Source organism: Salarias fasciatus, chromosome 14, assembly GCF_902148845.1.
Source record: "Salarias fasciatus chromosome 14, fSalaFa1.1, whole genome shotgun sequence".
NCBI lineage: Eukaryota > Metazoa > Chordata > Actinopteri > Blenniiformes > Blenniidae > Salarias > Salarias fasciatus.
This window is the reverse complement of record NC_043758.1, coordinates 32,847,928-32,870,923: the sequence shown is the minus strand read 5'-3', so window position 1 is coordinate 32,870,923 and position 22,996 is coordinate 32,847,928. Positions and strand designations below refer to the sequence as shown.

General features: G+C 41.7%; 1 protein-coding gene across 1 annotated transcript in view; it reads left to right on the top strand.

Moving 5' to 3' along the window:
• The first annotated feature begins 2,888 nt into the window (after positions 1 to 2,888).
• Positions 2,889 to 22,996, top strand: part of cntn5 (contactin 5) — a 131,826-nt gene continuing 111,718 nt past the window's right edge. Inside the window, 1 exon segment of the mRNA XM_030107969.1 lies at positions 2,889 to 3,186. The gene's annotated coding sequence lies outside the window, so the exon portion shown is untranslated.

The window sequence follows — 22,996 nt, the reverse complement described above, 5'->3', positions numbered from 1 at the left end:
TCCTGCCGTTTAAGTTTGAAATATCGACTTGAATATGTTGTAAAGATCTGACTTCTTAGTGGTGCTACTTTCTATGTTTGCACATGTTTCTCCATCTCAAAGAACAAAGATAAAGAGAAAACCATCAGGGTTGTGTTTCCATAGTGCAGAGGTATGATGGCTCGCAATCTGGAACGTTCTGAAAATGTTCCGTCTGGAAATGGAGGAAACCTCAGCGATTTGGAAAATCTTTCGACTCCATCTCCATGTAAACGGAGGGTAATGCAACTTTTCTGAAACCCTGCTGGTGTGCATGAGCACCTCGTCTGCAGTAAACAGTTCCTCTGGACACGAGGAGGAGGAGGGTAACGCACTGACATGGTTTTCAGGATGTTGCCGTATGAACACAACACTTGACAGAAGGAAAGGTCTTGAAAGGTCATGCAAACGAGTCGCTTTAATGCCTAAATCAAAGCTTGGCTGGTAACATGACACCATCCTGATTCCAAGAGATGTGGTTTTGCTGTTTAAGATTATTGTTGTGGCTTGGGGCTCTCACAGAGCAGTTGCAGGGTGTTGTTTTCTCGTTTGCTCCATTGCCCTTGTAACTACCTGGTGGGTGCAGATAATCTGCACAACTGGGTGCATCTGTCCGGCATCCCAGGAGAAGAGAATTAAGCTGATTAGTTAATTTGGGTCATTCTGGGTCTGTCTTTGAGTCTGTGTGATCCGGCTGCGATCAGCATGCTTCCTGCTGCCTGCATGCGACAGGATACCCAAGGTTTCTGCAGTTCTGGTTAATTTAAAAAGGTCTGTGCTCTGCAGTACTAAATGCACTGCTTGAGACATTTCACAGTTTGTGCCTTCTTGATTTGAGATGTTAAAGTTTCTCTTATTGTGAATTCGGTAGATTTCAGAACATTAGGCTGAACCCGTGTTTGTCCTGGCCTATGAGCTGGATAATGACTCCAGAATATTTATTTTTATATGATGACTATCACCTGAGCTGAAGTAAAAGGTGGCAGGTTTCTGGGGCTTGGAAATATTTTAGCTCAAGATAAGAGTTTATAGTGAAGTGTTAAAGATTTTTTTTTTTTTAATTTTGACACCTGACACAACCCGACAGCCAGAGCTTACCACGTTTCCTTTTTTATAAATCTCACGAGGAAATAGAAAAAATAGACACGTAGCAGCATAGTTTGCTTTCTTGTACTCAGATTTAGTCTTAAGAATAATTTATTTGGATGGGCGTGATTAGCATCATTAAAACGACAATGTTTAAGTGTATCATTATCGAAAGGCTTGCATTTATTCAACGTAATAACACAGTCTTGGATTCATTTATTCGTTTGAGCGATGACTCAGCATTTATTTGAGGCATCATGAATGCCTTGATTTAAATAGATTACATGGAAAGGATACGAAGAGTCAAATGTGCTCCAGTTGCCACAAACCTTAATGTTGGCCATGCTTACTGATAGTCACACCGTGGAAAAGGTCTCTCTTATCAGTGCTCACCACTGTGCAGAGAGGGATGAGAGACTTTGTCTGCTCAGTTGAATGCACCAGAACTTTTCCATCCATCTTCTTTTATAATGCTCTATCCAACTTAGGGTCATGGGGGGGCTGGAACCGGTCCCGGGTATACGCAGTGGAGAGGCAGCCAGTCCATCCACAAGGCAGACGCACAAAAAATTTGCTGCTCTCAATCTATTCCTGCAACTTGAAATGAACTTTTCCCCTTAAAAAAGGCATTTCTTTTTAATGATAACTAACACATGCTTGTGAAAAAACATGCAACCACCTTGACATCGGTGCCCGGAGCCATAGAAAACAAGCTCAGACTCGAGACTACTGTGCATGTGCACTGTGGCCATAGTAAATAGGCAACTTCTGCACGTACACAAGGACAACAGTAACAGTGAAGTTTTCAAAATGTTGCCTTGTGAAAGCAAAACTTTTTGAAAACGAAAACAAAGACGTGTTTTTAAAACAAACCTTGCCATATAAACCGAGATTTACTTTTTTTTGACTGATAAATGCTTTTCTTTTTTTTTTAAACTTGATATGTGCTTTTTTAGTTTTATATACAAACGCATCAAGTTGTGCCAAACCACGGCACACAGAGGAAGATAACATTGAAGAAACCCAACATGCAGAATATGGGCAACGAAGTGCAAACTGAGTTCACAGATTACAGCAAAACAAAAACAAAAGAAAACACAGCACTCACTGAAAAAGGCAGAAAAGAAGGAAAAAGCAGAAGAAAAAGAAACATTTACACATTGGTGAAATAAAACGCAAATAAGGCTTAAAACTGCATCACTGTTAACTTATAGGTAGAAATGACTGAGGGACTGGAAGTAATAGATATTCCTTCGAATGGTTCTGCCCAAGCAAAATGATTTCCATCGCTCCCACTATAGGAACTTTAGGTTTACAGTTTATTCATTGATATTCTAGAAGTTGTAAAAGTATTGGCTGAATATTGAAGAAGATGCTGCACTGGGACGCTTCAGGGAGATTTGTTGTTAAAACAGCATGATGTTTCCAATCTATATTAAAATAACATGCTCTGGTGTCCTCTGGCGCACTCAGCAGTCTTTTTTTTTTTTCTTCCTTTTTTCTTCATCAAAAAAAAACAACAACTTTCTCCTTCTCCGTCTCTTCGAGGAGCTGCCCTGCTGTCCAGCATCTGCACAGTGGCACAAACTGATGCAATGCCACTCCTTAGAACTAACTAAGAGCCACCTTTTTCCCTCCTCTCTCTCCCTCTCGCGCGCTCTCTCTCTCTCCTCCTCTCCTCAGCACCAGAGAGCCGGGATGCTGCGCTGCAGAGAGATGTGCAGCGGTGGAGGCTGACTGAGCGGAGAGCTGCACACAGACCGACGCTCCGTCCGCCAGCAGCGCAGCGCCGCGACGCACGCACGGCTGCGCCCGCACAGAGCGCACAGAAGTGGAGGGAAACGGCTCGGCTCCGCGGAGGGGAGGGAAGACCGCGACGTCTCTCCGCTTTTCTCGCTGTTTTCCACTCGGGGATGTGCTGTTTTGTGAGATAAGAGCGGCACAGACGAGGACCCGGCGGACTTCCCTGGATATTGGGAACGCCGCTGCCTCCATTCCGCTGTGCGGGTCCGGAGAGGAGAGGCTCCACGGCGGTCGCCACCGGACAAAACCACCGCGGAAGAACCACTTTTATGTATTTCAGTGAGTAAAGTCTTATACTTTGCTTTGTTATCTTTTCCCCGGGTTGTAATCTTCATCTATGTTGCTCAGAAACGGTAACTTCTGCGTAAAAATGAGAGAAATTGCTAATTTATTAATTGTCTCTAATTCCGAAACTGCTTTTCAGACAACTTTCTCTTAAATGGCTTAAAGAGTCTACAGTTACATGTGAGCCAGTTCAGATTCAGTACAAACAAGTGTCAAATATGAGCGAGTGCTGCTATTTATAAGCCTGGAAGAAGTTGGAAACAGTCTCCCAGGTGGGGGCTTCAATTAAAGGTGTCCTATAAAGACCCCCCCGTGGAAGGAGAGATGCTTTGAAATGTAGTTAACTCAGCTTGGTTTCAGGTGTAGTTGCCTTTGATAGGAGCTCAAAGGGAGCCATGAAATGTATTTTCCTGAACACGATGAGCTCTTTTTTTTTTTTTTTTTTTTTTTAATTTAATTATTTGGGAGTGCATCCATTGGTTAGCAGAGCAGGAGGCTTCAACACACAGCTCACCACACAAGTAGACCCACAGGAGTTATCTCATCAGAGATATGCAAATGTACCCAAACTCTAATTTTGTGGCTGGGTTGCGGTTGGATGTTTAGTGTATGATAGTATCGCCTGACAGTGCCAGTGACTGTGAGCTTGTGCATTGATGTGGATTGGGAGCTCACACACTCCTGTTTGATCTTATTGATCTGCCTCCTCCAGGGCTGTGGAGCTTGGAGGATGCACACACAAGGAAAAAAAAAAAAGGGGGGGGTGGGGGGGGAGGGTATTATTAAGCCATTACTCAATTAGGATATTATTTTCTATTCCAGTTCTGAAGTTGTGTGACTTTCTTTTCAATGACAGTAATTAACGGAGCGGTGGCAAAGGGAATTAAGTCTGTCAGAGGGAAAATGCAGCTTTCAAAGGTCTGTCTGCTGTTAGTAAATCCCTCTGCTGCTTTGGGGGAATTCTTAATTTTCAAGTCCACTCAGACGCTAAGACACAGTGTCATACTATTTCAGGACGTGCTTCTAATTTAAAGCCACTAAGTATGTCACTGCAATATTCAACACTACTGAAGATTTAAAAGATGAACCTTTTGGACCAGTTCTTCTTTCTAAAAATACAGAAACTGGTTTATGGTCTACCGCGTGCTTCAGTCAGCCCAGAATTTGACATAAATTACTACGAATCTCGTTGCACTTTGGAAATAATGCAGCTATTGTTAGCAAGTGTCAGAAAGCACAAGGAGTGAAATTTTCCCATCACTGGTACGAGAGAAAATGTATGTACAGGAATTAGCTTCCAATTCTGCTGTGACTCGCACTGACCTCCGGTTTGCGCTACATACCATATGGCGCTTGTGCGAGCGCGAGCTGGAATATGCACAAGGAAAACAGGTCTTTGGACTTCCAAGGATTGTTTGAAGGTTTGCCAGTTGAAGCGAGTTGAGCACATCCCTGCTATTGCAGTGTTATGTCACGCGCTGCACTGTGCTTGAGCTCTGTAGCTGGTTGGAGTCATACAGTCAGATACTACTCCTCTTATATCCTTTTGAATAAAAATAATAATAGATTCACTTGCCAAAACTTTGAACTTGCATGAAACACGACTGCAGTCACAGTCTCCTGCCGTCATCGCTTCCTGTTAGTTCTACACAGCATCCATTAGGACCTAATAATGGAGGAATACTATTAAGGCATGCTTGCTGTTCCAGATGCCCTATAATTTGGCAGAACGTGGACATACAGTATGTATGAAATGACTCGGTGTGGGCCCAGTCCTCCGCCCAGCCTGTAATACCCAGACCTGATACGAGGATGGCTCATCTCAGCAGGAGGTGCAGCCCCGTCACAGGCGTCTCCAGATGCTGATATGAAACCTACATTCGCCTGCATATCTTAGGAGGAGGGTGGAGTGAAGGCACGGCTGTGTCAGTTTCACTCGACTCGAATTAGAGGCTACTGCTGTCCTTATCACATGTAAATCAGTTATTTGCTTGCCGTGCGTGCTTAAAAAAAGAAAAAAAATTGTTTGTGGATCCACTCGGGGGCAGGTGTGAGATGAAATGCAAATTTGCAGTTGGGCTAACCTTGATTGAAATTAAATATGTCTTGAAGTTGCAGCTGTCCCTCCCTTTCTGAATGAAATGGTTATTGACACGCGCCGACGGATATGCAATTAGGCGGCGGCTAATTGAAAATGACAACTGTGGTGGTGAAGGCTCGCCTTTGGGACACTTGTGTGAAAAATGTGTATCAGTAGTGACAAGAGAGAGGCCAGAGATAGAAACAGCCTCACCAAGACAATGGCACCCAAGGGAGGCTTTTTTTTTTCCTTTTCAGGGGCAGATCTGCAAGTAAGTACAAATGGGTACAAATGTCTTGCAGAACACACTTAAGTCAATTTGTCCCTGAAGGGTGTTTGTTTTTTGCTTTTTCTTTTTTAAATGTGATGTCGGTAAACATATTCCCAGCAAGACATTCAGTATCGAACTGTGGCTGTAGCATATAGAGCAGTTTGCAGTTATTCCTGTGATAAAAGAGGAGCCGGGCAGTGAGAGGAAATGGCTGGGCATCTTTTAAAATATGTAAACAGCATGTTTGTTTTCCACTGTCCAGAGGGTGCAAGGGTGTAATCTTGTTCTCAGAGACACGGCTCTGATTAAGAGTGCGGATCCAGGAAACCTTTCCCCTGCTCGATCTGGGCTGACGTGCATTTGTTAGATTAAAGGAATTTCCTTTAGGTTGTGTTGATAGTGCTGACAGTGGTGAAGCCGTCCATGGCCAGCCTCGCTGCCTAACGCTGTGCGAGGAAGGGCCGGTGGTCGAGCGGCGCCTCGGAGACACACGTCCCCCGTGACCCATCTGACAGCTTAATTTATATAATTGCTCAGAAGCATCTGCGTGAGAGAGGCGCGACTTTCAGCGCTCTCCTCCAGTTGTCAGAGTTATGGATGGCTGGGATTTGATGGCCAGTGAGTCAGACAGACAGTCTTAAGTCCTGCTGATGTTGTCATCCCAACGGAATCAGCTCTGGATGTATTTTCTGGAAGAAACAGGTTCCAAATCTTTAAAATTTGGTTCGTTAGCGCTTTGATCTGAGTCACGTGACGCCGACTGCAGAACCTGACAGGCCTGTGCATCCTTAAGCAGGAGGGTAATTACCATGAGTGACATGGCGCTGCCAGCGTGGGGGGTCCTCCATGACTTCTCCAGCTCCTGGTAGCTGCGATGTGAATGGCTGGAATAACATGTTGTGGTTGGTTAATGTCGCACCGCCGCAGGTTGGTTCATTATGCGGACCTCTTTATCTGTTTGTCTTGCTGCCGTCCTCATTGTGTTAACTTTGCTGCACACGCCCGCAGGCTCCCCACGTACCACTTAAATGGGCAGTTTGGAAATGTTAAAGGTTATTAATTGCATGTATGAGTAGGGGGGGAAAAAATGAAAAAGCTGCCCTTAGTGAACATTTTTGGCTCTTGCTGGTTGCAATATTAAAATTGGGCAGCTGTTGGAGTAAGAGGAGAAAGCCTTGCTGTCTGTATTCTGAAAATATATACAGTAGCAGCAGCATCCCGAGCTCTCATACATTACTCATGTGATGGAATAGGTGCTAGTAGGTTTGACTCGCCTTTGAGAAGAGTTTGTCAGTGAAGTGAACATCAAGTATTTGTAGCGATGGTAAGGAGGGAGCAGCGGTGATGGTGATGGTGGGGAATAGCCGGAGGATGGAGTGTTTTTCAGTAGGCAGCTCCTGATTTTATGTGACAGTAAAGGGCCTTATCTACCAGGGCCATGATGAAGCACAACACTCTTTGATTTTTTATCTTCCAAACGTCTAACAATCTCATCCTCTAGACAGATTAGTGAGATGAAGGTGTAAAAAAAACGGGCTGTGCAGTTTCAAGGGAGTCAAATGTAGGGTCTTAGGCCATATCTGCATCACGCTGATAGCACAAAATGAAAGATTAACTAAAATTAGTGGCACACTTTTGACCTTCAGGTGGGAGAAAGTCAAACAATAGTATTGGTCTGGAGGCATGGTTTGATCGTATTCGCGTTGGTAAACAGTCCTGTGCGTGGCAGATGGTAAACGGCTATGAAAACACTCCTAATGGGAGAAAAGCAGACATGGCTTGTGCATAAATTTCAGGTGAACTTGAGAAATAAGTATGTTCTTGTCCTTTGATCTGCGCACACATTCAAACATTCACTTCACCATCTGACTCGCAGTGTGTTTGTCACTCCTGCTTCTTACTACCTCAGGCGGGGCATTGATTCCCTAAAAGAATTAGTTTTGGGGGGAGCATTTTTAATGGCTCATTTAAAATTCATTGGAGTCCAAACCTTTCTTTGCTCGTCTTAATCAATTCCAATGGCATCTTGATAAGGCAAACCTCCAAAGACAAAGAGAGCAAACATTATCAGTGTTGACAAGAAACTTGGAAAACTTGACAGAAACTGTGTGTTCTCTATTTTCAACAGAACATTTTCATATATGTAATTATGTGGAATGACTCTTTTATAGCCTTGGTCTTGAACCCTGATGAAACAGTCTTTGGACCCTGTTGGTTAACAGACTCCTCCGGCAGCTCATTAATGTAAAATTGCCTCTTAGCTTCATATAAAAAGAATATGCTATAAACCAAATAAAATTCCTTCCCAAATAAAACTGGATATTAAATCCTACATTGCTGCAGAAGTCTCATCATAACACTGATTTTAATGAGCTATATGTTCCTGTAAAGATTTAATTGGAAGTGTGGAGGAGCGAGTGCGGTCCTGTTGTGACGCCGACATTTTCTATTAAGAAATACAACATAAACGCTGGGTGGAAAGTGCTGTCAGATCTTTGAGAAAGCAAACAATTTTTACACAGAAGAAGGACCCCCTTAGGTCTTTATGCTGTTCAATCGTTCTTTGAAGTTTCTTTTTTTTTTTTTTTTTTTGAGGCTAGTACTTCTTAAGGTCCACTCACTTATGTGGAGCCGACGCAGTTGTGTCTTTAGTAGCCCGGCAGGAGAGAGAAGAGCAGCAGTGCTTTACATGCCAGTGTTTTAGGGTCACCTTTCTTACAGCACTAAGTCGCGCGTCCTGCGGGCCCGTGATGAGTCGCTGCGTTCCACTCTCATGCCTCCCTCCTCCCGAGAGATGAGATGTGTGCGGAGGAATCTGTCAGATTACAACTAAGAGGGCTGCGGTGGCACAGCTCTGCCTGTGCTGCACCTCCCTGCTCGTCCTCTTGTGACAAACACTGAATTCATTCGACTCCAGTGAAGTCGACGGACAAATCTCTCTGGCATCGTATTTGTTATGATACAATGGTGCTCATATGAGTGGATAATGATTGATGGTTAAGGGATTTCTCGTTTTATATCCGTGACTTTCTAATGGAAAATGTTTGATCTGATACATTAATTCGACGCCCATCGCGAGATCCGATTTTGGCAACTGGAAACATGATGGATGTTGTGCAGGATACATCAGTAAACACAACGCTTGCTTTAACAAATGTGGAACTTAATACCAGTAAAATGTCCTCCAGATATTAGGATGTCGTGAAGCTTCATTAGACATGGGGATATGGCAAAAGCGCTGATGCATTTCACATCGAAATAAAGCAGAGAAAGCTTTTCCGTGGCGCTTTTATTCCGAGCTGCCATTGTGTGGCGAGTGCTGATGCTTGGGTTTATGACATTTCTTGATATCAGCTGTCAGCCTGCCGTGTGAAGCATTACAGCTCCGGCGATGGTCCCGGGAAAGAAAAGAAAACAAAAGACTAATGTTACAGATGCAGCTTTCAAGGTTTTTTTTTTTGTTTTTTTTTTCATTAAAATCATTGTTTGGATTGCATTTTTATAATGCATTCATGAAGCTGGCATGAGTATAGATTCATCCTTTTCTTGTACAGTCTCTAAAAAAAATCAGCACTTAATAAAATGTTGAGATAAGCGACCTCTGAGCGCACGGTGAGATGCTGCTGAATTATCTCGTTTTCCTGCAGTCCATCAGATCAATAAATGGGATATTTTCCCTAATGGGAGAATAATAGGTGAACTGACGGCGCGGGATGACGGAACAACGGTGTTTGCAGAAGTATAGATTGAAATATTGAAATGCATCAAGACAACTGAAACCCTTTAAAGCTGCCGTCCGTTTTGGAAAAAAAAGTTCAGAACCTTGGCTGAAGAAGACAGCTGTAAAAATCATCGAGCTGAAATCCCATTGGAGACTTTGATAAGCGGCTTACAATCGGTCAACAACTTGAGGTTTGTAATTAATCAGCTATGTAAAACATCTGCTCCCCGGGAGGAGTACGGTAGTCTGCGGTCGGGAACACGCATACATCTGAAGTATCTCGATAATCTAATTAGCTGAGTCTCACAGAGGGAGCGTTTATGGAATAGTCTCTTATGGTTTAACAGAGCACTTTTTCTTCCATGTCTTAATATACTGACTTCAAACTGTACATTATTGTCCCTTCAACTTACTATTCACACAACCATTAGTTGTGTACAATGGTGTTGTTATCATTAATTCCATTGCAAAAATAATCACATTTGAATAAGCTTGGACAATCAACATGCACGAAGCTTGAAGAATGAGTCACAACTGTAAAGTGCACGGCTTTATTTGAACACACTCTCGTTACGTGGATAGCGAGAGCCCAAGCCTCAGTCAGTGGTTATTAATAAATGCATAAATGTATAAGGGTATAAATGGGGTGACCTTTACAACTTGCCTTAGTAACACGGGACGCTCTGAACCAAACCGCGGCTGAATTTGTTCACATTGTTAGTATATCTGCAGCTACATTTCAGCAGCAGCGTGCAGAACAATGAACGGATCATCTGACTGTGGGAATTCAAAATAAACCGATCCGATGAGCACAGATTTAAAAAACTAAAACGATTCATCTCTCTAATCAGTTGCCAGATATGGATAGCGTTCAATGTCACTGTTGAAAACGGGAAAATGTTAAGAGGCAGTTCAAAATAAATGGCAACAAATAGTAGTGCCAAATCAATATGCACAGTATACATATGCAAATAACTGACTGAAATACAATACGGTTCCATAAATTGTGCGTTCACGCTGTGCAAATTCAAAACGTCAGCGTTTTAAATATGAGCAGAGAGTGTGATTAATCGTGCTTAATTAACAGAAATTGTGTGATTACGTGGTAATTGATTGACGGCCCTGCCTATTTCATACCTGGTGGCGACAGGGCAGAAGTGAGAAGCACAGAAATCAAGATGAATGATCAAAAACAACAACCTGCTCTGCTTCTGCTGCTGGTGGGGACAAATAAACGAAGAACAAACAAACAAAAAAAAAAATTCCAACAGACAAAATAAAAGCTCAGTCACAGCTGGTGTAAATGAGGTGCAAGACAAGCTCAGTTACTGAGGAGAGAAAATCTCAAAGACCTGATATCGTGATTTGTGATAAATATAAACACATCAGTATTGCAAAACTGCAAATTGCAGCTGAAGACAGAATGTGTGTGTTTGTTGACTTCTTACAGAGCGTGCATCACTTTCCACTTGCCAGCGGGGAGAGGTGGTGACGTCCAGAGTGGGTGGGATTCTTTAAAATCCAGATGGCCTTCTTTTGTAGTGGGTATAATGTGTAAATGTGTCCAAGAGGGTTAGTGATCTCCTTGTACTGTGCTCTGCCACCCTCACCACCAGCCGCCGCTCTCAAAGGAGAGGTCAAGCAACTGGATTCGAGTGTCTCTTTGCCGTTTATGCACAGGCAGATGGTTCATTGTACTTTGATTTTCGAAGTCTCGCATCAGATCCTTCATAGTGGTGTTTCCCTGATTGTTCTCACAACGCATCTTGAGCATCTCCTCCCTGCAGGCGGCTTCATTCAGTCCTATTAATATCATAGCGAACAATTTCTTGAGGTTTGAATACTCAGACAGTGATGGCTCTTCCTCATGAGACAATACATCATGTCAGTTCAGATTTAGCAATCATTCCATATCCACGTACAACTGCAGCTTCTATTTTAAAATCTTCCTGCACACTTTTCCTTTCTTGTTTTCTCTATTTTCTCATTTTGATGCTATTTTAGGTAATACATTTTGTTTTCGTTCTCTATTCGTATTAATTTCAGGCAATACATGTCTACACTGTAGGATGGCAAGCCACAGTGTTAGGCAGCGAGCCGTACACCCGACTTTTAGATGGTCGGCTTTCACAAGAGACGGTCCAAAATCTTGCGGACAGCTCGCCCAACGCTATCCAAAATATCTATATTGAGATCTCTGCCCTTATCGCTGGGCATCGCAACTCATTTTACATGGGTTGCGTTACGGATCCAGAACATCACGCCACACAGCAGGCGTGACAAACGGACCTATGGCTACAAGAATTATCCCTTATCATAACTGGCTGGATTTCCAACGAATCAACGAAATCATGGCACATCCGTTCCACATCAGTAACGCAACCAGTGTCAAATGCACCTGATTTTGTTTAAAACCAAAATTTCCTAGAAAATTACGTTTTATTTATTCACTTCCGATTTTTGATTTCTGCTTTATGAGGAGCAATATGATTGGTCGAGTGATACCAGGCGGTACCCGCCCTTCTTAAATGACCACTGATTCGCATGAGTTTCTGATTTTTCTTTGATATTTGATCCAGTGAGAAATTTAAATTACATAAGTAAAAAAAAGTAAAAGAATATAATATAGGTTTTATTTGCGAAGTATGTGGAAAAAAGAATTATATTTGAATACAAAAAAAGCGAAATCTAATTCTGTTTTTCTTGTACAATTTAATATGGAGAATTAGTTAAAATGCAGCATTTAGACTTATTTTTTAAAAGTTTTTTAAGGGTCTATTTTTTTAAGTCTACGCTTTTTGTTATTGTTAGCATTACTGAAATCTGATTATTTTGTCAGGAGAACTGGAAATTACTGGTAGTGTGACCGCACATGAAAGAGCTGCAAACAAAGTTTGCATTTCCAAGTTCATCTGGCATTTGTGAAAATGTGATTTCACTATCCTCACAGAGACAGCTATCATGTGTGAGAAAAGAGAGCGGGAAACAGAGAATCTGAGGATCCTGAAGCCCAACTTTTTCTTCAATTGTTTAAGTTTGACTTTGTAATTAATGATGCCGCTATTTTACATCACACACATATTTAATTGCAGTGAAAAAAAAATCTACATTCTGTCTGAAGTGTCATTTCAGTATCAGATCACTGTCTCTAAGCCGAGGACTTCACACACAGAAGAAATCCGACTCCAACTTTTTCTTCACTCTGTGGACACTGGGGAACATAATGTAATGGAGTTTACCAGCTCTGTGATGCAAATATTATGAGCTTTCAGTAACTCCAGAAACTTTCAGTGAGTTTGGTAATAGCACTCATAAAAAGCCAATATGGATTCAGATTGCATGAAATGAAGTCAACTTTCAATATCCTGAAAAATTAGGAGATTATTGCTGTTGGAAAAGATGCATTAATGAAGCACAATGTACATTTTCTCTTTAAGTCGGATCCCCCCTGTGCTTTACTCTCACTACACTGCATGTCTGGAGTTTATGTTTCCTGATACGTCGTTAATTCCTTGCAGCCTTGCTTCCCCATTCATGCCTTGAAATGTGCTCCTGCAGGGGCCACCACTCCCCCGAAAAATAAATCTGAGCTTAGAGCTCTGCAGGCTAAATCCTCATGAGCTGTTGTGTTGTCAAAACAGCTGAAAGAAGAGTTAAATTCTTGCAGCTGTGTTTATTATGTTGCTTTTTCATCTAACTTTATTAGCCACATGTTTGCGTCTGAAGCGTTTAAATGTGTTCAGCCCGATTCTCGGTCTTTGTTTATGGATCCGCCTTAATCATTTACCTTAACAATGTGATTTAGTCATCACAACTAATGATCATAAATTCAGGAAATAATTCCAAACATAAATACCCGCTTGAGCTGTGGGATTAAACCGGCGAGCAGCTTCCTCACTATCTCCACAGAAGAGATGAAGACGCTTTATCACTCAGCGAGCTGGACTGTGGAGATCACATTCAAACAAACTGGGAATTAATTACATCTATTTATCATTGCCACACATGTACCGGGGGACGGTACGGAATGGCTGTGGGATTGAGCGTCTGACACTGAAGCCCCAAAGCTACATTTTTACTCGCCGCTGTGTTTCACTTTATACAGCTGCAAGTTTCGAAAAAGTGACCATTCGTTTGAAACAGTTATCGCTCTCGCAGCCCCCTATCACATTTCCAGCAGCCTTTTCCCAAAGTGCCTTTATCACCAGCTCCCACACTGGGGGACACACTATAGTTGCCATGGCAACCCGTGCCCCTCGATTTGATCTTGGGAAATCAGGTCACATTACTGCTATGTTCAAAGACAGCTTTATGTTGCTTTACAAATCTTCTCGCAGTCGAGGTTTCCTCTCTGCTTTGGCCCTCCACCCCTGGACTGTCTCCATTCAGTCATCAACGTGATTAAACACAGTCATTTTAATCTGGATCTAAAGCCTTTTGGCTGTACAGCAGGATTGTATTTTCCTATAAAGCCTCTGCAAAATAATTTTCTAAAGAGCATCTGAACTTTTTAATACACCGTGAAGGGTTATCTCAGTTTGCGACTCCGTGTTTTCAATGCACCCACTTCTTACTTCCAGCAAATACTTGTTCGCTTTCTTTTGTGTACAGCTTCTGATTCATCCGTTAAGAGGTACGTCTGAAGTGCCGGCGCGTGGCGCATAGAGCGTCTCTGGTACTTCAGCTTTAGTTGTTTTGGTTCACATTAATTTATCATAAGTAGCTGGTTATTTAGTAGTTAGCAGAGAAAGTGGATGTGTTAACCGCGCTGACCTGAGCGCTGGAGAACCGACAGTAAGCCCCGTCCCCTCAGACAGTCCCCTCAGATCAGACAGTCATTAAAACACAATTTTCAGAAGAGCTCATTTACACCGTGATTGTGTGACACACAGAGGCAGTGTTCTCCCTGGAGCAAATCTGAAGTGCAGTTAAGTTCCCTGCTGTTCCAAAACCCAGTGTGTGTGTGTGTCTGTGTTAACGACATTGTGTATCCCTAAAAACTACTGTGATAAAGACTGAAGTGCATCGACGTTCACATCCAACAAACAACATGTGCGTGGAGATAGAAGCACACTGCAAACATGAACTATGGAGAGTTCACAGACATTCTCCAAGTCGAGCTGCTTTTCGAATTGCTTCAATCACCCTTGTCATGTGAATGGACATCCAAAACGCAGCAGAAGTTTTCCGTTTTCACTTGAACAACGTTTAACTTTCACCAGATGTTGAGGTGCGTGGAGGTTTGAATGTCAGATGAAGCATGGATTGTTAAACATACAGTTCGACAAGCACTCATTTTCTTAAGTAGTAAATGGTTGTGAAGTCCCTGCCTCGTTTCACCAGGAAGACATTTAGTTTATAAATGAGAGACGTGTTTAACGTGAATACTTAATTTTAAAGTTGACTTCTGATCCAAACTGGATATTAGTTTTTCAGACTGGAGTAAATCCGCAAGAAATGAATGGAATTGAATGCAGTGTCCCTGGAATGTAAGGAAAGACACGGTCCGTCCTCTCCTGGCTGCAGACTGACTCACTGGAATGAGGGAAAACTGAGCTCCTCATAAAGGGAATTATACAATATTTCATTGACATTAAATTAAATTAAATTATTCAAGCAGACAATTTGTCTGAATTCAGAGTCGCTCAGCAGGATATGAAGGAAAAATCAATGTATTGTCCCCAGAAGATATGAAAATGCAGTGTTAGAGTGTGTGTGTGTGTGTGTGTGTGTGTGTGTGTGTGTGTGTGTGTGTGTGTGTGTGTGTGTGTGTGTGTGTGTGTGTGCGCACGCCCTGGTTTAACGGGTGGATAGAAATGCACAGGCTTAAAGTATTATGTATGTAAATGTGATTTGCACCATGTTTTACATAGCGTGTATTCACGTTTGCGGGAGCCAGACAGCCTTTCTGACAACAAAAGAGGCTTTCATACCAAAAGCCTTTTTTTTCCCACAAAAGAGGTTGTGTGAAAATGAAGGCGTCTTTGTCCAAAAAGCACAACAATGGAAGGATATTACAGAGCCGTATTTCTGGACGACGGTGTGTTTAGTACGTGTCAGTCACTGCCGGTGGCAAAACAGTTTGTGTCCCTTGTTTTAAGTTAGAATAAATAGATTAATTCATATCCTGTATGCGCATCTTAAAATAAATATGTGCTCATAGGGATCGTGCCCATTGGCAGACTGATGTGTTACTGATGTGTTTAATTATGATGGGGAAAAAAAACCCAGGATTTTGATTTAGAAAATTATGCATCTACAGAAGGTAATTTATTTCATATGTTTTGCAAATCATGTTTTACATTTTCCTGAGGATGGGGAGATATGGTCCCACAAGGCTATTTCTGGTCCCTGAAGTTCCATATCCTGACCTGTGCGTTCTCCCAGAGACTTTGGACAAAGCACAATCTTGAGTAGTCCACGAAGGGTTGCAGTGAATAACAGACACCCCTGCAGTACCTTCAGCCCCTTCAGCTCCGAGATAAACCAGACTCTCCACTCAGCTGGATGTGACTTGTCGCCCTGTAATGGGAGGCGGCCATTGGCCGTCCTTAATCAGATGGCCGAGCCACCTCAAGTGTCTCCTCTCAATGTGGAGGATTGTGGGTTTGACTTTCAATTTCATCGGAAAGAACTGAGCTCCTCACTCCATCACAGAGAGCGAGGCCGCCCACCCCGCAGAGAAAACTCATTTCAGCCGCTCGTGCCCACAATCCCATTCTTTCAGTCATGGCCCAAAGTTCACGGCCATAGCTGGGTGTGGGGGTGTAGACCGACCAACAGGGAGCCTTGCCTTGCACCTCGGCTATTTCACCACGACTCTCCGGTAAAGACGCTGCATTATGGTTCTCCGTGATAGAACCGTCAACTTTGATGTTGAGGTGAAACGCAGGAAGTTCAGCCTTCCTGTGGTCAACCCGAGGACCACAGCACACAGCTCATGGCCGTCCTGCCGCCACGACGACAGCTCCGTACATTCTCAAGTGAAAACGCAAAACTTTCATTACCTTTTGGGTGCTTGTTCACACAACAACGGCAGTCGGAAACACTGAAAATGCACATTTTTAAAAATGTTTTAGAGTTTTTGTTGTTGCCGTGTAAACACACATCGTTTTCAAAACTTTACCATTCAAACATAAAATCTCTCTGACATAAAAATACACCAAAAAAGCATTTTCAGTTGAATGGTCGTGTAATCAGGGCTTTGACTGAGGACTGAACATTTGTTCTCTCTGTGGTTTTGCTTCTTTGCAGTGACAGTGTTAAACCTGACATTCTCATCATGAATGAACAGATCATTCACTGAAGTGGTTTTGTTTTAAAAGGGTACACTTTTCAAGCCTTCTGCAGCGTGAGCGTTTCCAGCATGAGTGTACTGACCCTTGATTGTCCATACATAACAGCTGAGCTGGCTAATTTAAGTATTCAGAGGCAAAATGACTCCCTGGTGTGTTTTTATGAGGAGGGTAGGCTGCCCCATCATCTTATTGTCATCGAGATGGATGGTATAAATGGAAAATCAGGGGTGAGACAGTGCATGTTCAACACATCGCATTATTTCTTTTATGGCTGAAGATTTTCACCCCAAAATACCCGACTCAGAGTGAAATGTAACTGTTGCTGAGAACAATAAAAAGGACAGCCATGCTTTTATGCAGCCTCTGCAGTGAACCCGGTTTTTACGACAAAGCAATTTCAGGAAGTTTTACAGTTGTAGCTTCTATTAGCGGCATTGTAACACGAGTGGGTCAGCCATCGGCGATAATTCCAACAGTTTTCTTTGCAAATTCTGCAAAATGTGCAGCCCATCAAAATTTTTTTAATGCCTTCTACATTTTTTTTTATCTTAACCATCATTGTGAGTTCTAAAATCTAACAGGTTTCATATTATACATTGGTGATTAAACTTCTGTATCACCTTGAATGGTCGGTGTGTGGACTTAGGGCTCAGTTTGAAAATGAGGTTGAGGAGTGTGCACATGTGATGGGTAAAGTTGGTTCTGACGATCTGTTTGTCATCCTGCCCTGAAGGAGGTCTTTCCTACCATTTCACTGGTGGTCATTCCTCGACTTCACTAGGGTGAAGATGCAAGAGTATCCGATTTCAGTGATGTGGAACTACACAAAGAAGAGTTCATGTGTTGATTTTTGATATGAGTTTTAGAGTCATAAACTCCCTAAACACTGGAAACACTGGAATTATGTCATTTGTAAAACGGGTCCATTACCAACTGAGACATCCAGTTAGATTTTAATTATCCATATCTTTATTTTCACACCTCTGCCAAATGGAAATATAGTGGCAGACGCAGAAAGGATGAAAACCCAACAGTTAAACACAAACAAAACATGCAAATTGTGCACAGAGAGGTTCTCTGGTAGTTATATATATGCCTTATTGCACTCTGGGATTGCCGACAGTATTTGTATATTATATAGTATAGCACGAGTATGATATTAAGATATTTGTCTCTTTAAACTTAATTTAAATTTTAAAATGTGTACATATTTTATTATGCATTATTGCACTGACTGCTCTGCGTGCCTTCTGAATTGCCCCATGGGGACAAATAAAGTTTTTTGAATTGAATTGAATTGAATTGAATAAATTCATTCATTTGAACTATGATTCATTCATTGCTCTGTTAATGCTGCTCGCTTGTTGTCTCTCCTGAGCAGATATGAGAATGTTGGTGTTCCCCCATAATTCCAAGTTTCTCACCACTGAAAACACAGTTTGTGCTGAAAGAAGAGTTTATCAACATATGCTGCTACCGGAGTTGAAACACAGAGATAAAGAGAAGAAAGGTCCTCTGTGTATCTTCCTGGAACCGTTAAGTATTCCCTGGGGAAAGCTGCATGGTGAGAGACAACACTCGTAAATGACAAACAGCTTCTCCGGGGAGCATGTTTTACTCAAGGAGCTCAAGTGAATGAGGACAGTCTGAGGGTATAGATTTGAGGAATAGACACAAATGCAAGTCTTCATTAGCCTGACACGTTTTTGGCACAATTGAGTTTAATAATGAAAAGTTTACCCCACTGCTTTCAGAATTAATTAAGGGCTCTCAAAAGCAGCGTGCTCATTCCCAAACTAATTGTTTCCCTTTCTGACTGAAGAAGTGAAGTGTTTACATGGAGCTTTTGCATCGAGTGTAATTTTGTGACAAATGACATGTTAAATATTTTGGGAAAAAAACTGCTCCTCACCTGCTCACACTTCAGATTGTGTCATATGAAAAGCATGATTGGATGAATGAATGAAAATTATGGCCTCCATTCGCATCCATCGTCTCGTTGGGTGCAGTCAGTCAACAGGGGAAAACTGGAGAAATTAGACAAATATTTTAGTGTAATATATAATGCCCTGCATGTACCTGTTGACATTCACTTGAAGAGTGTGTCAGAGTTGAGTTTCTGCTCTTTACTGCCGAAAAAAATGCAGGTTTCCGCCGTAATGCCAGCACTCAGTGAACATGAGCGACAGCAAGCGAGCAGCTCTGTCCTAACAGCCAGCGTCTGCAGATAACAGCATTTACTGCATTAGAGAGGAAGGGCCGTCTGCTGTTTTAGTGCTGAAGCAGAGCAGCATAGACTGTGTGAGCATTCGTCAGTGTGTTCTTTATTAAATCTACCGTAGACAGGAGTAACAAAAGCACCTATTCATATAAACATGGAAACGGTTGTAAGGTCTGAACATTTTATGAAACAAGGCCTAAAGAATTGTTCAACGTCTTGTTTGTTTTAGTTACACTGATGGGAAATGCTCCAACACAAGTTTTCTCAATCATGGATAAAGATTAAAAAAATGTAATAAGAAGAGATCTAGTCTAGCAGGAAGTAATCACACAATGTGGTTATTTTCAAAATAAAATGTCTCACGTGGAATGTTTCAGTGTCGTAGTCAAGGCCACTTAAACCCGACACTGAGTGATGACCCTAAAGAGAGCTTCCTAAGGCTGAGGCCAGACCACGAGTTTAGTGGGACAAGACAGAGTCAAGACCAAGACCAGAGCAAGAAGTTGATGTGCTGGGACATTAAAGTCCTTGAAAATGTTCTCTCGATTGTACTTCACTTCTTTATTTAAACACACTGCCATACCTGCCCGGAGCGGCAGGAAAGCAGTGGGTGTGTTTCAGGGAATTGTGTGGCGATTCACTGAATGGTGTAAATATTGATTATAATCAGTGAAGCAACAGCATCTAAACCCATTTTTTCAGTGATTCTGTTTTTTTTTTTTTTAATGTAAAACATAAACTTTTTCATTTTATTGTTTATTAATTGTTATTACAAATATGTAACATGCTAGACAAAAGCATAAGTGTAACACGAGTTGCTTGTTAAGTGCAAATTCTTTTAGCTTGATTGTAATTCACATGCCACCTGTCCAGAGAGTACTCCGCCTTTTCCCCAGTGTGTGTGGAAGTGATGAAAATGAATGGATAAAAGATAAAGGCTGAAAATGAAATAGTACGACAGATGCCATTTGGGAATGCTGCTTTTCTCCAACCAACCATGTTATGAATAAAAATGTTCAACTTTGTTTGTGCACGCAAAATAGAATTTTACAGCTATTAAATATTAAAATTTAAGCATAGACCTTCGTGTCGGCACCTCATTAACATCCAAATGACTGCAGAGCGGTCTCATTCCTGTGCAGATTGTTTGTGCAAGTGAAGCAAACATCTGCGCTTCATTATTTTGAGGATGATCTCAGTTTAAGTGTAATGCTCGTAACTTGACAACAAATTGAAGATAATATGTTGTGATTAAATAATTGAGCTGTACTTAAAGCCATTAAGACAGTCAGGTTTTATCTAATTTGTGTTATTTGCCAACTGAAGTAAATGTAACTGCGACAGCACAGCTCAAACTTCCACACACAGCGCAGGCCAGAAGCTCAGGATTTATATGAGCACAAGACGTTGGCAAACGGCTTTCCCGTGTCAATTCAGTACAGCAAGCTAAAGGAATGAAGAGAAGTAACACTGACTACAGCTTGGAGAACATGGCCAAAGGCGAAATAAAAATTATTGCTGCTGTCTTTTGTGTTGGCCGCAAGTTAGGTTCTTTACTATCAACTGAAGATTGGCTCCGGGAGAAAATAATCACTTTGTCTGCCGATATTACAACTTGGACCAGCTTTGAAAGAAGAGATAACCAAGGGAAAAGCACAATTATGTTTTGCTGGAGCTGAAATTAGAGGTTCTGTTGGAAGTGGACGGGTTTGATAAAATCAGCTGAATTTTATTGTCTTAACCTCACTGATCATGTTTTAATTTATTTTTTTTTTGTTTAGAGACACTTTGAGTAGATGTGACATATCTGTGGCCTGCAGTAACTTGTCAGCTTCTTGAGCTTGCATCTGCTCGGATGTAGAACTGCTGCACGACAACCACTGTAATTACTACGGATCATTGTGACCACATTATGCAGAAGTAGTTTATTATGTTAGATGCACAAACTGAACATAATTTCAGAGGTGCTATTAAAATATGAAGGAAGTCAAATAGTTGATTTATGCCTGCTGTGATGCCACGAACCTTAGTGCCATGTCTCCCTACAGTGAGTGGTGAATGTGTGTTTGTGTAGTTGTGTGTATGTACGTGTATATGGAGGGTGGGACGGACTGCATTTCCTATTTAACTTAAAAGTGCTGTTTGAATAAAGATTGATTGGCTGAATTGTGTAAATAAAAAGTGCTACGACGAATGGAAACAATCTCGGCAAATGCCGTACATCCAGGATTATTGCTAGTCTGTATGTTGTTGAGTACATGGTGGAGCAGGGGTAAGCGGCCTTTTGAAATTCAATGTTCTGTGGTCAACGAGTGTGCTGTTATCACCAGCAGGCTAAAGGAAAATTAAATTACGGTTTGGCACAGTATGCATGGATGCCGTTTGCAAACGCTGCTTTCAATCACCCATTTAATATGTACATGCAGTGCACCAAATATCTGCACAGCCACTTGTTTAAAGCTATAACAACGTGTAGGCATCGGCACACACGGTGTGTATTAATTACAAACATAATATGACATGTCTACATTTTAAAGACATGATTAAACAGCAGTATTACAGACTGTAATGCATCCACAATACTGGTGAAGATGAAGCCAGTACAGTTTATTTTAAATGAATAAAAAACTTCACTGACTCTGTTTTCGTGACTGTAAAAAGCTGGTTCCATTTATAATGACTGATTTTCGGCGATTCGTCTCTGCTAGTGTGCTGATGAATAAGCTGTGGTGTGTCAGCTGTGGCGCTCATGCCTGCGGTGTCCTACCCCTGTCATAGAGCATACTTCTGCCAGCGACGATGCCTCATTGCTTGAACTTAATGTGCTACAACCATTTCCACTACTGCTTCTGCACGTCTTCCTATGCACTGAGGACAAAGGTTCTTATTTTTTTATTATTTTATTGCAGATGCAGTGCTAACATGGGAACATTGAAGGTGACGATTCATTTGTATGTGCTGGTATAATGTTGAGTGTCAAGGATTATCCTTCTCTTTGCTATGACACATAATTGCTTAAACTTAAAGTGGCACAACAATTGCTACCATAACAAACAGTAGTTTTGAGCACATATTTATTGCCAAGGTTATGTTTGTGTTCCTGTGGTTGCAATCTTAGCACCCAGGCTGATTACATGTTTACCGCTGCCTGTATAATCTGAGGAATCTCAGCACATTTTATGCTTTCTATTGAATAATAGGCAAGTCCTGTGTGTTTTAAAAGAACAAAAATTTAAAGAAAAATATAGTCTTGTCTCTTGTCTTGAATACATTTTGCAAACAGCACTTGCGGTCACAAGACATTGTGAAATAGTCTGATTTTTTTTCAGTCTTTACAAGCTCCATGATGGCGTGTGCTTCCCTCTGCCTCAGGTCAGCATAATTCCCGAGGTGACTCCTGCAGAGAATCCGACATTAAAACGACTTGACATCAAGAAAATAGCGTGGTGCTGCACATTGTTTGCAAGAATGAGATAAGCAGAGGAACGACTGATGAAGTGCGCCATTAAGAATGAAGTTTTGGGATGCCGTGTGTTCGGCCATCTAAATGTAAATTGTCGGTCTCAGAAGAGCAGATGGCAGAAGTGCCTGTGTGAATGTGCTGGTGTTATGACAAGACATGTGATGCCTAAAAGCAGCTTGTTAAATTTTTCCAAACTCGACAGGATTGCTGCCCTTGCTGGATTGTTTTGTTGTTGTATCCACGGACTCAGGTAGCAGCAGTGTGTCACGATGCATCGTGAGCTTGATGCATTATGTTTAACTTTGCAATGTCAAATACATTATCCACAACTTATTTTTGCCTTTTTTTTTCTTTTTTTTTTTTTTTTTTAGCAAATTGTTTACGAAATGGATTGTCTTTCTCTTCATAAATAACACTGTGCCCTTCCCATGATCCCCAACAGCTGCAGAGATGATAAACGCCTCTGTGGCTTACTCCTCCCTGAGTCCAAGAAATGACTGTCATTTCACCAGCCCCAGTGTGCATCTCTGCATTGATTCCTAAAACAATGATGGATTTTAACATTGTCAGACAATGCGCTACACAAAGGTTCGTGGAATTTGCCTCATTTTTACCGCAGCGACAATAAGCTCAATCGGTACTCATCACTGTCCCAAATTTTGAAAAATCTCCACCATTTCGCTGATAGCTGAAAGTAATGTGGATGTGAAAAATGTGTGCGCGGCTGCAGTCCATCTTAACCTATTTTCC